Raw genomic sequence first — 16,740 nt, 5'->3', positions numbered from 1 at the left:
TAACTGAAAGCTTTCCAGTTAGACTGTGTCATGCTGAATCGAATGTTTTTGATACTAAATTAACTTCTAAAGTATAATTTTTTTGTTTTTATATTTTTCAATATATTTATTTTGTTTGTACAAAACAAAGAAATAATCTTTAACGATATAATAGTCTTGATTATTAAAAAAATTTTCGTTAGGCTTAAAATCGTTGAAAATTCAATGTGAAGCGACAGGCAACGGAGAAAAATTTCAACATGGGATAGGTTAATATTTTTTCGTACATAATCGGTTATTCGAAAAATAAGTTATCTGAACAACCCCAATCCCCAATTGATTCGGATAAACCACACTCTACTCTATATGTATGTATGTATGTATATATATATATATATATATATATATATATATATGTTTTAAAATTTAATCGATAAATAACAACCTTTTTTACATTCCAGCAATATTCTATTTCGTAAAAACGTTTTCAACTGCTTTAAGCAGCCATCTTCAGTTAACCAATACAAAAGAACGTAGAATTATAAAAATAAGCACGTGGAGTTCTAAATGTACGAAAATTAAATGAAATTCGAATGCGCTCACGCACATTCGTCGGTAACGCACTTACACGCTAAAAACAGCGTTTTTTCATGATGTTTCATCTCTTTAACACATTGCTAGTCATTTTAGGTTATCAAAGAAATATTTCCAAGCTATCGCCAATGTGTCTGCATCTCTATGGTTAATGCAGTTTGTGGTTAAATGGGCTCTGTATATTTCCATTTTCTCAATGTGTTTAACAGCTTGTCTTGATCTTGCGGCTCTCACAATCGAGGCTTTATCCCAAAATAGCGTTATCTCTTGCTCTTTCACAAATGCTGCCAGTACCGTAGAATCAACCTTCTTGCTCACCGATTGCTTGTGCTCATATATTCTCTGCTTTAGGCTCCTCATCGTAGCGCCGACATACACCAGATCAGTGTTAAAACGATTATCTCTAATTGGGATGGAATATACCCCCGTTCTGTCGATGCACTTTTCTTTTCTCTTATCATTTCTCAAGATGCCATACACCGTTGGGTTACGCCTGTATATTACGTGCAAGTTCCTATGCTTCGATACCTTCTTAACCACCTTACTTAGAAACTGTATAAAATCCAGAACTACATTTTTTCTTTGCCCAGTTTGGGGTTGTTGTTGGTCCTGTTTACATTTATGACTTCTCATAATCAGGTCGTCGATTACTTTCCTCTGGTACGCATGTTGCAGTGCTACGTTTCTTATGTATTCTAACTCATTGTAAGTGTCACAGACATTCGTGCAATGTGTGTGCGCACGTTTTATCAAGGATCGAAACGCTGCCAATTTGAATATTGCTGGAACGTAAAAAAGGTTGTTATTTATCGGATAAATAATTCCAGTAAGCTGTGTTTGTTTATTTTTGTTTTAAAATTTAAGTCAATGAAATACTTTGATATATTTGAAAACCCAGGGAATATATATATATATTCCCTGGGTTTATTACCATGTTACAGGAAAAAAGTAAATAAGTGAGTAAAAATTGATTAACTGTATTTATAGATTGCAGCTACAAAATTTGAAATAATTAGCTTTCATAGTTAACCCAGTTCAGTGTCTTCCTATTCAACTGTTACATTTTCATTCATGTCTGTTTAGATGATGTCAAAATCAGGATCTTGACTACCATCTTCTGGTTCAAATTTGCCATCTTTATTTCAAATTTTTCTAATTACCCTTTAACTGATAAGCCCTTGGCTTATGAACTTGATCCTTACTTTTCCATGCTGAGTATTTAACCATATTAATATTTTATTGATTTTAATTATGGTTTTAGGAATTTTGGAATAGAAAGTTCTGACTCTAGATAGTTTGAAGAGATAGGATTTTAGATAAATGTCTTGCCTGTCACTTTAAATTACATTATTCTATATATTGCAGTATTATGATATATTTCTCATGCTTTCCAACCTAGGATTTATTTTTAACAGCACCTTTATTTCCTGTGATTTAATTACAGAAATTGATATATACAGTGTCCTTTTTTCTAAAATGATTACTGCTAGTATGCGTATATGGTGACTAAAAATGAAATTCTGTTTTAGGAAAAATATAACAATAACTGAAAACAGAGTTTAATATTGCTAATTATTTTTTCTTTATAAATGTACACATTATGTTATGGCATTTATATTTTCTTCTCTATTTCTTGTTTTGGATTTAATATCAGTTGCTAAATAGTGCATTTTTAGTAATCATGTTTTTACCTTTTCTTTTCATATTATCTTTTGTGCTTCTCTATACTTCATTTCTTAACATGCATATAGGAGGACAGTCAATCACCAGATGGTATTGTCCATTTATGTGAAAATGGCTTCTGACAAAAGGGTCACCACTCTACTTGTTTTTTACGTTGTCTCCAATCATCCTACAGCATTCATTGTGGCCAATAGAGTAGCCTAATTTATTTTTATCTTGCTTTTTGTTTGAACATTTCTTAAGAACATATCTACCTATAATTCCTACCAAATGACTGCTGGTTCTACATACTGACTATTAATATTACTTTCAGTTCAGTTATATATAACAGAGGGAAAGTATGGCAATTGGTAAAAAAAATGACCCTCAGACTTTTACATTTTTGGACTCAGGAGCTTGAAACTTTGAGAAATGCAAAACAATTTAGGGTTTTTTTTTATTTTTATTTTGTATGTATGGATGTTAGTGTGTCTATGTGGCACAGTTTTGTTCAGCCTCTTTCATGCTTAATAACTCCTGTGTTTTTTGTCGAAAATTTCTGAAATTCTGCAAGGAGGTTTGTTTATTAGGAGAATTGATGCTATTAAATTTTAGTGATTAATAGTTGAGAGAATGGGGATAATGTGTATCTCCAATAGGGTCAAATTTAATGACAATTTTACTCATTATTAGCATTTACAACTTTTATAAAACCCATCCCTATCCTCAAAATTAATCATTTTGCCATTTTATAATGATTAAAAAATATTAAAAAATTTTTAATAAGATATCTTAACAAATGGCCACCAAATGTTGCTGGGAAAGTTAAGCAACTCATCACTGGATTTTTTATGCTCTATGCCAGTATGACATACCAGATGCATTCCAGTTGAAAAAATTATAGATATACCCTTTTAATATGTCAAATATTTTAATAATGAGAATGAAATTTTACATGGAATCAAACAGCATTATATAATTCATGAAGGGCAATTGTATAATGGAAAAGTGAAATTATAAATTTAATACAGTCAACAGTCTCAATTACAAGCAATTCAAAAACTTTTTTTAGAACAGTGATATTACAACAGTTCTGGTCATCTTCAATAAGAAATAAAAGCATTCATGAAAAGCAAGAAAAAGGATATTACTTATTTAGTAAAATCCAAATGAGTAAATGACTTAGCACTTGTTGTAAGCATGAAAAATATATTATTGATCTAACTTTTAGTTTGCACGTGGAAAGATCAGCTTGTTAATCAGCAATTTGAAAATATTCAATATTTGATAAAAAGTGAATATGTTAAAAGTCAGTTTGTTAACAAGAATGTTTATTTCAAAACATTTTTTCAATTGAGAAGACAATAAATATTGAAAAATATTCTCTCTCAACAGTAAGTTTAAAAAAAATGAATTTGAAGAAAGATTTACCAATTTTAGAAATTAATCACTAATGAAAATGTTTGTTAAGGTAATTTTCATATTGGTTCTAAATATGAGGAAAAATTCAGTTAGAATTAATTGATCTTGAATATAAATGTTTTGTTGAAGACAGCTTATGTTGAAAATGATCTTTTAACATTTTGTAAAAAACTGAATTAAAGTTGAAACTTATTCTGATTTTACAACACTTGTCCTTCAAAATAATGTGTGTCTATTTGGCAACATGCACACTTGTAAACAGTTTTTCTCTAGGATGGAAAAATGTTGAAACAATGATAATTCATTGTTCATGATTCAATGCTTAAAAGATGTATCAATTTGTATTAGGCAACTGAGATGTTCATCAAACATTTCATTTGATATTATTGTATTTTGTAAAAAGAAAAATTGCTAAGTGTCTCATTGTTATTTATATTGAACAACAATTTTATCTGTAATTTAATGTTATTTAATTTCTCAGAAAAAACATTTCCTATCTCTTTTTATCTTATCAATCTTGGCCCATAAAGACAAGCATTGTATTCAGCCCACTATTACTTTGGGTTAGACATTCCTGTTTGAGTTTATTCTATTAATGAACTTAGATTTTGAATCTTTGAAGATGGCTGTTTGAATTCAAAAATATTAGGATGAGTTTTCATTATATTCCAGCAAAACTAAAAATTCTATAAATATGTAAAGAAAATTAAATTTGTTAACAACGTATGGTTCCTTTAATGAATTAAAAATCAATCAAGAATTACAGTATGATATTTAGCAATGGTGTAAGACAATAGAAAATTATAAATTTTTTATCGAAATAGTTGGATTCAAATAATAAAAAGATTAACTCAATATAAAGATATCAACTCCATTATAGTTTTCTAATTATTTCATCAATACCAAAAATAAACTGCTGTTGAAAATTAGGGTTAATGAGAACAGCTTGTATTATTAAGAAATCTAACTTGACTCCACAATGCTTTTTGGAGCTCAAATTTAAGGCATCTTACAGTTTACTAATGTAGCTAAGTTACATTCACTATATTTCAAAATACTATATAACTTAGATAAATCAGTACCATATTATGGTACTGATTTATCTAACAAAGAAGGGTTAGGAAATCAAGATAAATACTCAGGTTTTTCACTGTTGCAACTGGAACAAAATTCTAATCATATAAAAAAATACATAAAGGCAATAATATGAAATTTTCAAGAATTTTTAAATAGATAAGACCAGTTAAAAAACCTGCCACGTTTCATTTACGGTATCCATCAATGATCCACCCACATTTAATGACATAACTAAAGCGATGAAGATGGACATGTCCCTGGATGTGCCAAAATAAAGCTTTAGAATTAGAAACCTTTAGATTTTGTTTTTTTTTTTTTTGTTTATTGGAATTAACATTGAATCATGTACCAGGTATGAAATTTACCTGATCTGTTTTGGGACTGAGGTACCAGGTATGAAATTTACCTCAGTCCCAAAACAGTTCAGTATGTCTCTGCCCACATTATACAATAAGAATATTAACTTTGATCTTAAAAATTCTTTATTCAAGTCTGATTAAATAAATTCTTTTTTGTTATGGGAAAATATGGTACACCTTTATGCAAAACAAATTGTCATCTTTGTAAACATACAATATTATTATTCTCTGTAACAATTACTTTTGAATTGTGAAAAATTGTCAGAAATTAGAAAACAACAAATTTGTAGCTGGAAATGAGAATGTTAATAAATTGTAAAAAAATTTTTATTTAGATTATTTTCAAGCATTGTAATATGGTGAAAAATTGTTATATGTAACCTCCTTCCAGGTGTAATTAACCCTAAAGGAATAAATGAATAATAGTATATTTCAACATATGCTTTAACATAATAACAACATATGAATTAATTTTTAAGCATGTTTCTTGAATATTATACGGAACTTCTTTTTCCATAAAAAAATTTTTTAGATTTATTTCTGTTTAATATTGAAAATTTTATAAGATTTATCAACAAAATTAAATGGTTTGTAGATTTATTACGCATTATATATAATTAGGATCTTTGAAGCTTTTTCATTGTGAAAATTGTTCTTTAAAGTACAAACTTTATTTTAAATAATTTTAATGAAATTAGAGTGCACTTTTATCTTTTATAAATATTTTAATGAAAAATTCTTTTCACTTTAAAATTGTTTGATGGAGGATTTAAAATAGTTAAAATATAAAATAAAATTACTCTATTTTTAATATGCATTTAATTTAAAATGAATACAGTTCATTTGGGTTATACACATTTCAAATAATTTTTATTTTTTCAAGATTAAAATTGAAAATTATTTGCACACATTTAACAATAATTAATATTAAATATAAATTAATGCATTTTCAAAAATTATTATTATAAATTTCTACTTCTTAAATGAAGATCTGTTATATTTCATGTTTTTCAATTTTCTGGGCAAACTTTTTTTCTTGGAAGAACCATTTAATAATGATAAGAAACTTGGAAGGTTTTTCTCTTCCAAATTTATTTCCATATCATTTGCTATGTTTGGTGGAAAAGATAAGAAATTAGGTGCTGCATCCCTACTGGCAAATAGATCTGGAACATAATCATGAAGAGGAGAAGGTATTAATGGTACAGTATTTGTTTGGAGTGACAACATTTCATCTGAGAATGCACTGGGTAAATTGGGGCTATGTACTGGAAAAGATTGGATGTCATTTTTGTTGAGACTTTTGAAAAAATCTTCAAATAGTTGATTGTCATTTCTGTTTAAAAAGAATTTGCCAGAGTCATCAGTGCTCTTGGGGTTGTTAAAAGGATCTGGATTGGATAATACTGATATGTCAATTGGAAGGAATTTTGGTTTCTCATTTGGAGCTTCCTGTTTTCCTTGATTCAGATTTGAAACATCTATAACCAGAATCTGCTTATTGTCTTTCTTAGCCTCAGTTCTTTTATTTCTATAATTCTCAAATATTTTCTTAGATTTATTGTTATCCATTTTGTGAATTTGTTTAAAATCATCTGAAGAATCTAATGATTTCGGTATTGGACTGCTTTCCATCCACTGAATGAAAAATGATTGAAAAATAATCATAATCCAGATGAAAATCTTTGGACAAATAATTTCCATTTCTGAAATAAATTCATCAATAATAAATTATAAAGTAAAATATTTAGAATAAATTCAACTGAAAAATTAATATTCTTTTTATGCATATAAATTCTAAATTTATACAAACTAACTTTTCATAAGGGAAAAAACAATTAATCAAAGTTAACAATTTCAGAATTATTGATTAATCTTGCAACAGAAAATATATACTTATCAAAAAAATTAACTAAATAGCTATAAGCAGTGAGGTGACTTCATCCTAGTATCCATACATAGATGAAGTTAGCTTGATTTGGAAGAGCAAGCATATAATCAATTATCTGAAAAAACAAGATGTATAATCCCAGCATCATTGATGAAGAGATGCTCTTTATCCCTTTAAGGTTATGGAAGGTATAAGCTTCATCTCTGATCAATGATGCTGGGATCATATCATGTTCTTCCAGATAACTAACTGATTATAAATGATCATTACTTTTTCAAATCAATAATGCCAAGAAGGTAAAATATATATAATAATCCAGAATTGTTTCATGTGTTATTTTTTTATCTACTGCTCCTTAGTTTTATTTTATTTATAATAAACCATTACAAATATGACTCAAAATCTGAACGGTTGTTCAGTATTGCCATTCATTTCTATCAATATAATAAAAATTAGGAAGTACAGTATGTACATGCAGGGGTGGATCTAGATTTTTTGGGTCCTAGGGTTTATTGAAATCCAATGGGTCTCCATGTTTTGTTGGATTAAGAATCTTTACATTGATTACAATAAAACAAATAATAGTATAAATTATCATTATTAATATTAACTATTTTTTACTATACGATAAGTGTTCATTGTTAATGAAAAAATATTAAAAAATTTATGATGATAATTCAATTTTTGTGCGCTCTTGACAGTTGGGGGCCCAGGGCGTAAGCCCTATTCGACCCTACGTAGATTCGCCCGAGTACACTACATGATACAATAATTTTTATCTTAAAATTTAATATTTATTATTAATTTCCTGTGAGAAAAGTTTTTAGTTTGAATTGGATTACTGATAACTAATTGTAAATACAAACACTCTGGACTGTAGAAAGAATGATAAAATTCCCGCAGTTTAGTCCGTTTACAACAAACGCGACACATGTACGATCTGCCGAAGGGGGAATGCCTCACGGGCATTCCCCCTTCTGCAGATTGCACGTGTACATGTTTTATGAGTAACTGGCCCTACTTAGGTATTACAAAAGTGAAGAAAACCCGAAAAATTCTACATGACCAGCCCGTTGACGAGGCGTGATCCCACGACCAACTACCAGTGTTCAGTGGTTTTATCCACTCGGTCACTGGTGGATGCTCCGCAATTTAGGACTCAACCGAGAGCGAACAAACGTCTAGACTAGTGATTTTCAACCAGTATGCCGCAAAAACTTTTGAAGGTTATTAAATAAATTACTTTCGAAAGAAGCCCAAAGAACAATAAGTATACATGTCAAAATTAAAACCCCTTTAAATTGATTATACGAGTTTTTCATTTTTACAATAGCGAAGTTGAGGCCGAAGTTTTAAATGCGAAAACGTATACGTCGGACGTTCAGCGCCGCTTTCCCGTAAGCCTAGAAGTTTGATAATGGCGTTTGGAAAGTCAGTGGAATCATGCTCGACATTCCAAACGCCATTGTCAAACTTCTAGACTTATAGGAAAGCGGCGCCGAACGTCCGACGTACACGTTTTCTCGTTGCAAACTTCGGCCTCAACCTCGCTAATAAATAAACGTATACATAATGCAGCAAAAAATATATATTCGTAAGTAAAATTATATGTGCATAATACTGGATTATTTCATTTAAAATGAAATTTTTTTAAATGTATCTATAATTGTTCATATATTTAGTTCTAATTAATTTAATTTAGAAATAGGGGACATTGGACATTGTTTCTAAAGGCAATTATTTTGCCACTTTTAAATGCAAATCAAGACTTAATCTTAATTGCTTTTCTTATGTAAATGAAAATGATTATTTAAATAACTATTATTATAACCTGTTGCTATTTTAAGGAACAGCAATACTGTTTTATTTAATTCACAAAATAATATAGACAAAGAATTAGGTAAGTGGCAAGTAATATGGCGATAGAATATTTACAAACAATTTTAAATCACATGATCTTTTCCTCGTAAATTTAATTATAGGTTTAAGTGTGCCGTGAAATAAAAACGGTTGAAAAACACTGGTCTAGACACTGAGCGAGTATTAGTTTTAAACTATGCCGCTATAGCAAACAGCACCAATAGCCGGACTCGTTTTGTGATATTTTCTGGCCATCATTACACATTATGAATGCTTTATTCGTAATTACTATTAGTTAAAAATGAAAATAAGTTAAAATTTTAGATAGAGACCTTACTTATAAACGAATGATTTCTCCATAAAAATTACAGTAATGTTTAAAACGGAATGCTCTAACTCATGAAAATATAAAGTGGAATTATGAATGAAATAAAATATAAGGCGTCTTGAAAGTTGATATTTTCTCACTGAAAATGCTTCTAGAAATCTTTTCTGGCTATGAACTGTCAGAACTGTAAACAAAATAAATCATAATCCAGAAGTTGCCAGAAGAAAGGGTCATAGTATGAACCTGGGTAGGGCTGCAAAGATCAATAGATGTGTTGTCAACGATTATTTTGATAGGCTGAAGGATGTATTGTCCCGTTTACATAGTTTCGACAACCCCCATTTAATATACAATGTAGACGAGAAAAGCTGTAGACTCGCTTTCCATAAACAGCAAAATGTATGCCGAAAAAAAGAGTGCATCTTGTAGCACCTGAACGTGTCTATTCTCTCGTTTGGAAAGGCACTGAGTCAAGTCACACCGCCTATGATTATTTTTAAAGAGAAAAGATTAAATCCTGAATGGGAGGATAATCTTTCATATGACATAGAGGTTGAGATGACTGAGAAAAGACCAATGACCACAGAAACTTTCATGAAATGGGTTTATCATTTTGCAAAAACCCGTGATAGATCGTGCAGCTGGTTCTGTTATTTATGCAGAAAAGATCGAATTGCTGACATGAGACTAGTGTTCAAAATATGTGTATGAAGAATGTCTTTAGCCGTAAGCTCAAGACAAAATATCCAGTTTTTTTTACCCAGAATGTGATGTTTAAGTTGCTACTTGTATTATATTGGGTTTAAATACATTTATTGTAATTTAGTTAGCTCTTACTTTTTACCTTAATTAATAAATTATTTCTTTATGTATGGGGCTTATTTGTAACTTCCTGTTCCAAATAAGGCTCATTACATAACTTTTGGAAAATATATTATTGAAGAAAACTTTCCGAATGATGCTAACTTTAATTTCATATTTCCGCACGTCTTACAGTTTGTTGCAGTAGAACTTTCAGACTTTTTCTCCTAATAGTGAAAATACAAAACGTCTTAAAACGTTAGGTGGACCTTATTTGGCGAATGTATCTTATTATTAATATGTAGCCGTAATCCGCTTCTTTAATAAATTACGCCAATTACATGACATTTGGCATATTGTACAGAAATATGTAAATCTCGGTTAATTCGAAGTCGGGATTATTTCGTCCCTTGAATTTCGAACTAACGAGGATATCTTGTATTAATGTTATTAAACTTCTTATTGTTAGAATTAAACTTATGGTAGCGAGAAACTATAAACTTTTTCCCAGTTATTCATTCACTTGCAGATGAGCGAGCACGGCGTTGCTCGGGCAAAAAGTAACGATGGTAAAGATTAATATTATTAGATTGTAGCCGATCTTACCCGTTTTCACCGTGGGCAAGAATTAGGTCTCACTTCTTCCGGGACTAATTAGAAAATTTTTAGATATCTGTTACCACACCGGGATAACGATAATTAAGACTCGCTGCAACCACTAACCATACCACAAAGTGATGAATAACAAACGTTTTCGTAACTCTTTCTGGGTTCTTCAGATTTACTAAATTCGAAAAATAAGCTGGATCTTCCAGAATCATAAATATAAATTCGAACATAAAATCGACCATTAAGACGAAGAGTTCGAATAAAGCGAATTTATGCGCATGCGGTCTTCGTATCGATGAAACACTAAATATTGTTGAGAATTTTTAGAAGAGTCTAAAAATACGTTCGATTTCCCGCATAAATGCAAAAAATGCATCTAAAATAGTACAGTAGAAGCTCTGCGCTTATCATCATCATCATCAACCCATCTCGATTATATTAATATTATAAGATTCGATAACGCAGTAGAGTAGTAATGAAAAAGAAACTAAAACTATTACAACAGCGTTTATGCGGTGATCAGAAAGCTCAAAAATCGTGTTACGACGGCGATTTGCCGATCACTTTAAAGTGTGAGAAGATATTTGGTATTCTCGCATTTATGATCTTAACAGCTTTTTAGTGGCTTAAGTGTAATCTTTTATAAATCATTTATTGAAAAAAAGCAAAAATGTTCGAAAAATTACATTTACTTGATAACTACAAAGTAAACAAATTCCTGTATCAATTTAGTTAGTTACAGATCACAAATGGAAGAATATCGAACACATTTCCCATCCCTTGAAGAGATTAGCAAATCACCGTCGTAACTCGACATTCGAATTCTTATTGCCTAAACCGATCTTCGCCCACTCTTCCGTTCTTTTTTATGTTCCAATTTATTTTCTGTTTAGAATTCAATTGAGATTTTTACAGCTGAAAAGATAAATAATATTCTATATATATGCTATATCCCATATTTTAATTATATATGCTAGATTATACTGTCTCTAATAGAACAATACAGTAGAGACTCGTAAATCGGAATCGCCGGTAATCGGTACGATTTTCAGTCGGACTGTGTCGTGCTGAATCGAACGTTTTTGATACTAAATTTACTTCTAAAGTATAATTTTCATGTTTTTATATTCTTCAATATATTTATTTTGTTTGTACAAAATGCAGAAATAATTTTTAACGATACGATAGCCTCGATTATTATTATAAAAATTTTCGTTAGGCTTAAAATCGACGAAAATTCAACACGAAGCGACACGCAACGGAGAAAAATTTGAACATCGGACAGGTTGTTATATTTTTTCGTACATAATCCGTAATCGGAACAAATCCCTAATCTGAACAACCTTGTCCCCAATTGATTCCGATTTTCGGTTCACTACTGTATATTGATATTGGGAACATTAATATTAAAATACTTTTTTGTGACACGTAGATAAACACAACCTGCACTTAAATACTTTAATATTTTTGTCACTTCCTTTGTCGCTCTTTGTGAGCTTGCTTGCCTTAATATGCCTGTTTAAAGTTTATGACTATATTTTAAACCACGTTCCACTTTATTTAACGTATAACGAGTTCCTCAACGTTTACAGTGTTATAAACAATGATAAACGCGCTAGTTTTATTCTTCGGCTCAGGCGAAAGGCCGATGTCATGAAGTATATGCCACGGTGCGGAAGAAATTGATATTAATGCTTGCTCGGGGTGTAAAGTCTGGACGTTTGTAACCACCTACAAAGGTAGTTTTTGGTCTGTTAATCGTGGTTCCAAATTCAATATGGCCATCAGGATTGACACTGATGAGATATTTTCATTATTTAAAGAGGAAAGAACTGTACGAAAAGACGGAACGATATTATCGAGCAAGTTAGTTAATCGGCTCAGTAATCTTCGAAACTATATTGGATCTAAGCAGTCTTTTGGAAGATTTCGATGATGTGCAATTCCTTATACATTGTCGGCTCTCGAAAGCAAATATGTTTATTACATTAATATTAAAGCAATAATTAGTGTAATACATATTATATTAATTAATACACTAATTGTAGGGAGCGTAAGTATTGGCACAGCTAGGTAATTATAACGTGTTTTCAAATCCAAAATATGTTGATTGCGATCAAATTTTTAAAATCTTATTTTATTTGTTTTTATTTATTTAAATACAAAACTTATTTAAAACTGTACAAAAATAAATAAATTAAGAGTGTTGGCTTATAGTAGTGTTGTCAGAGATTTTTTAGATCGAAATTATAAATGAAATGTCTTTAAACATTACGCACGTTTCTGGAACCTTTATTCAGTTATAAATACAATTTCACCATTTATTTTTTGAAATAAATTTTCGGACTATTTATTAGCATTAAAGTCGTCGTGTGCGACTTCTTTTGCCTAACTCCTGCTTTTATTTGAGATTCAACTCGTGTGTAACGGACGTTTCTTCGCTATTCGTGCAAACAGCAGTTCGAGTGGGTGCAGCTTGGGCTCAAATAAGTCGAGGTTTGAACCAAGTTTTCTGATTCCATTCTTTGTACGGCCTTCACAGAAAATTACGTTTGTTTTATAATTAATTTTTTTTTTTTTTTTTGAATGTAAAGACCGTTTAAATACTTTAATTTAACGTTTAATATTTGTGTATGTGTTACCAACAGTATAGCATTCATTAAACTGTTTTTTAGCTACAATGCATTAATCATTTTATTATCTAAAATTCGTCACTTGTGTGATGAGTAATATTGATTTTTAGAGCGATTCGTCATCGGAAACGGAAGTTATTAGTAATTCTTCTTTGTGGTGTGCGTCCATTTTATAATGTGTATATTTATATACAGTATATATTTAATATATATGCATTTATCTTTTTTGGGGATGTATTATTTATTGCTAGTCAAATTGCAATATCATAATCACATTTATTTACTATGGACTTTATTTTCTTCCAGATAATTGTGGATGAAGTTATAACGAGTAGAAATTTTTATTAAATTTAATTACTGGGGATTCTAATTTTTTATCATTTAAGAAGCAGATATCAAGGAATCTATAATATTGACTTTGTTTAGGTTCATTTTATTAAAGTCGAATTATTTACTAGTTTCGATAGATTTCTATATGTTTAATTTGAAAGCACTGAGCTAAATCATTCACTATTTTAAAAGTTTACTGTTTGCATAAAGAATAGCAATTCACTATATCAATAATCCGCCTATGTTCTGTTTGTGGGAAAAGACTTCAAACGATACAAACGAAAGGAATTTTTAAATGTAAAAATATTTTAATTAAGATAAAATTTGCAATTTCTAATTTTATTATTATATAAGAAAAGATCATTGACCTTCTTGTTTTCTCTATTTGTAAATAAAACTACAATAAATTACGCAACGAAAACATTTTAGAGATAAACAATTTTTAAGCTAATGCAATACATAATAATATGATAATTAGTAAATAAATTTTTAGATATTTATAATTAAAGATTATTTTCCTCGCAATGATTCCAAGACGTTCGCATTAAAAATGATAAATTGAATTCGATAGAAACAATATTTTCTTAAGAATAAATAAATAAATAATGATTTTAAATTAATTTAAGTAATAATTATATAATATCAGTTACTCGAAAATTACTGTAAAAAAAGTGAAGCATGAATGGTATTCAGAATAGCTATAAAAGGTAAAATAGATACTAAATAATTTTATTTGAAAACATAAATAAATTTTTAACTTATTTACATATAAATAAGTTAAAACAATTAAAGTGTTTTTACAACTTCCTTTTAATATTGTATTAAATAAATCTGTGGGATAGTAGTAGTGAATTTAGAACATCCTGTTGTACGCGACTGACACGATGCACCTGTTTACACTCTTCACTAGTATTATTTTTATTTATATTTTCTGCAAATTTTTATCCTAATTTTCTCATTTGCTATACTTTCTTTCACTTAAACTATAATTTTATTATAATAATAATAACTTAATTGTAGTAGTATAAAAATAATTAAATATAAAAGAAGATAAGTTGGTAACAGTACCTGCTTGCTCTCTTCTTCGATCAGGCTGATTAAATCAGTTCACTATGAGAAAAGAAGAGCGTGTACGTGAAAATTTCATTGCATTTGATTTATATAGCCCACCATCATTTCGGAATGGAGAAATGATCGACCAATAAGAGTGAAAGATGTGGGTGGATGGTCAGCTTCTGCCTACTCTCTCTCTCTACTTTCCTTCTGCACAACATACTCGTTTATACAAACGTGCACCGTCTTTACGGTTTATACAATAAAATGAAGATAAATATAAAGAAGTTGCTTATTTTAGAAGGGCTGTTAAAAAGAAATCAAAGCATCTAAAAGGTAAAAACAGAGAGCAAAAGGAGTAAAGGTACAAAATAAAAAGAGTATAAAGTTTTGAGGTTTCTAAACTGAATATTGATTTGATGATGATTGTTGTAGATATTACACTGATGCTAGCAAATTAATTAACTGTTTTAACATAAATTAAAATTTAAGTACTACAAATTAATTAATAGGATTTTGCTAATTAAAAAACGTGCACCGTCTTTACGGTTTATACAATAAAATGAAGATAAATATAAAGAAGTTGCTTATTTTAGAAGGGCTGTTAAAAAGAAATCAAAGCATCTAAAAGGTAAAAACAGAGAGCAAAAGGAGTAAAGGTACAAAATAAAAAGAGTATAAAGTTTTGAGGTTTCTAAACTGAATATTGATTTGATGATGATTGTTGTAGATATTACACTGATGCTAGCAAATTAATTAACTGTTTTAACATAAATTAAAATTTAAGTACTACAAATTAATTAATAGGATTTTGCTAATTAAATTTAATTTGAATCTTTAATTAGGTAATAGGATATTTATATTTTTTGCATCTGAATACTTGAATTCATTTTAACTTATCAGTGATTTAAGATGATATTTAAGTTTATTTTTTTAAATTACAATTTTTTTAAATGATTTGTATATTTAAATACTTTTTATTATTTATTAATTTTGAAAAAATTGTGTATTCCTTTGTTTTTAATAAAAAAAAATAATGTTTAAGTGCAAATTACTATTGAAATACTTATTTCAATAGTAATTTGCACTTAAACATTAGTACTTGGTACTTAAGGTGCTAAAAAGAATTATTAAACTGCTCTTACAAGTTAGTAAATAATTAATTATTAATAAATCATTAATAAAAGTTGTTTTCTCAAATATATTTTAAAAATAACTAATTTAGTGTGTAGACAAAATATTTTCAATTTATTAAAACCGTATAAATGTCAATTTATTTTTAAAAATTTCTAAGTAATTTTTAGATTACTTTGCAAAATGATATTTTTTTAACTGAATTACTCTCATAAAGAGACTAAAATAAAACGAAAGATATGAATTATCGTAAATTTAAATGACGATATTTTATTGTATTTTCAATTTAGAATTTTTGGAAAATTGATATTTTTCAAAGAATTCACTTTTTCGCTTTAGATTTTTGCATTAATAATAATAAAAAAGAAAAAGATATATTAGAAGAAATAACTTTCTTCTAAATTATATATTCCAAATTTCTTCAATAAAATTCTAATTTACTTTTCGTTTATTTAATCGAAAATTATTTTTTTTAATAAGAAGTGTCAAAGTTTTTATCTGGATGGTTCTCGTGAAAGTCAAAAATGATAATAAAATGTGTGAATATAAATGATTATTTAAAATAATGTTCGATTTTTTGAGAATTTAATTTTTATTTTTAATAATTGAAGAATTTATTTATTTATGAGATTTGAAATTAAGATGTCTTTCGTTTTAAAAATTGCCATTAAGTTTAATTAATTGTTATAATATTTTTAAGTTAAAAATATATTAAAATTTTCGAAACTTTTGCGGTAATACTAGAACTTAATATTTTTATACAATTCTGTACATGTTTTTGAGGATATTTTTGAATAAAGATTCGATGAAATTTTTAGATATAACGAAAATATTTATATATATAACCATTTCTATTCAGAATAAAAGAAAAACTTGCTTGTTACTTGTATTCTGTTGATTTTTGAAGATTTAACTTCACAGAAAGCAGCTTAAAAGTAGTTTTATTATTAGCAGTAGTTTTAGTACTGTATTAGTATCAGACCGGTAGAAGTACTGTGGCAGTAGCCG

At 28.7% G+C, this 16,740-nt stretch overlaps 1 protein-coding gene and 1 long non-coding RNA gene across 2 annotated transcripts in view; one reads left to right on the top strand and one right to left on the bottom strand.

Moving 5' to 3' along the window:
* Positions 1 to 16,740, top strand: part of LOC136977661 (RNA-binding protein 42-like) — a 54,923-nt gene that overhangs the window by 30,513 nt on the left and 7,670 nt on the right. The window lies entirely within an intron of this gene.
* LOC136977683 (uncharacterized) lies at positions 5,896 to 14,833 on the bottom strand. The gene is made up of 2 exons (XR_010881126.1): positions 14,614 to 14,833; positions 5,896 to 6,799 (listed from the first exon to the last, which is right to left on the bottom strand). It is a non-coding gene; the product is annotated as an uncharacterized lncRNA (long non-coding RNA).

Source organism: Centruroides vittatus, unplaced genomic scaffold (genome assembly GCF_030686945.1).
Source record: "Centruroides vittatus isolate TY-2023 unplaced genomic scaffold, ASM3068694v2 contig_466, whole genome shotgun sequence".
NCBI classification, from domain to species: domain Eukaryota; kingdom Metazoa; phylum Arthropoda; class Arachnida; order Scorpiones; family Buthidae; genus Centruroides; species Centruroides vittatus.
The sequence above is the reverse complement of the archived record's forward strand: the minus strand, read 5'-3'. Positions and strand labels throughout refer to the sequence as shown.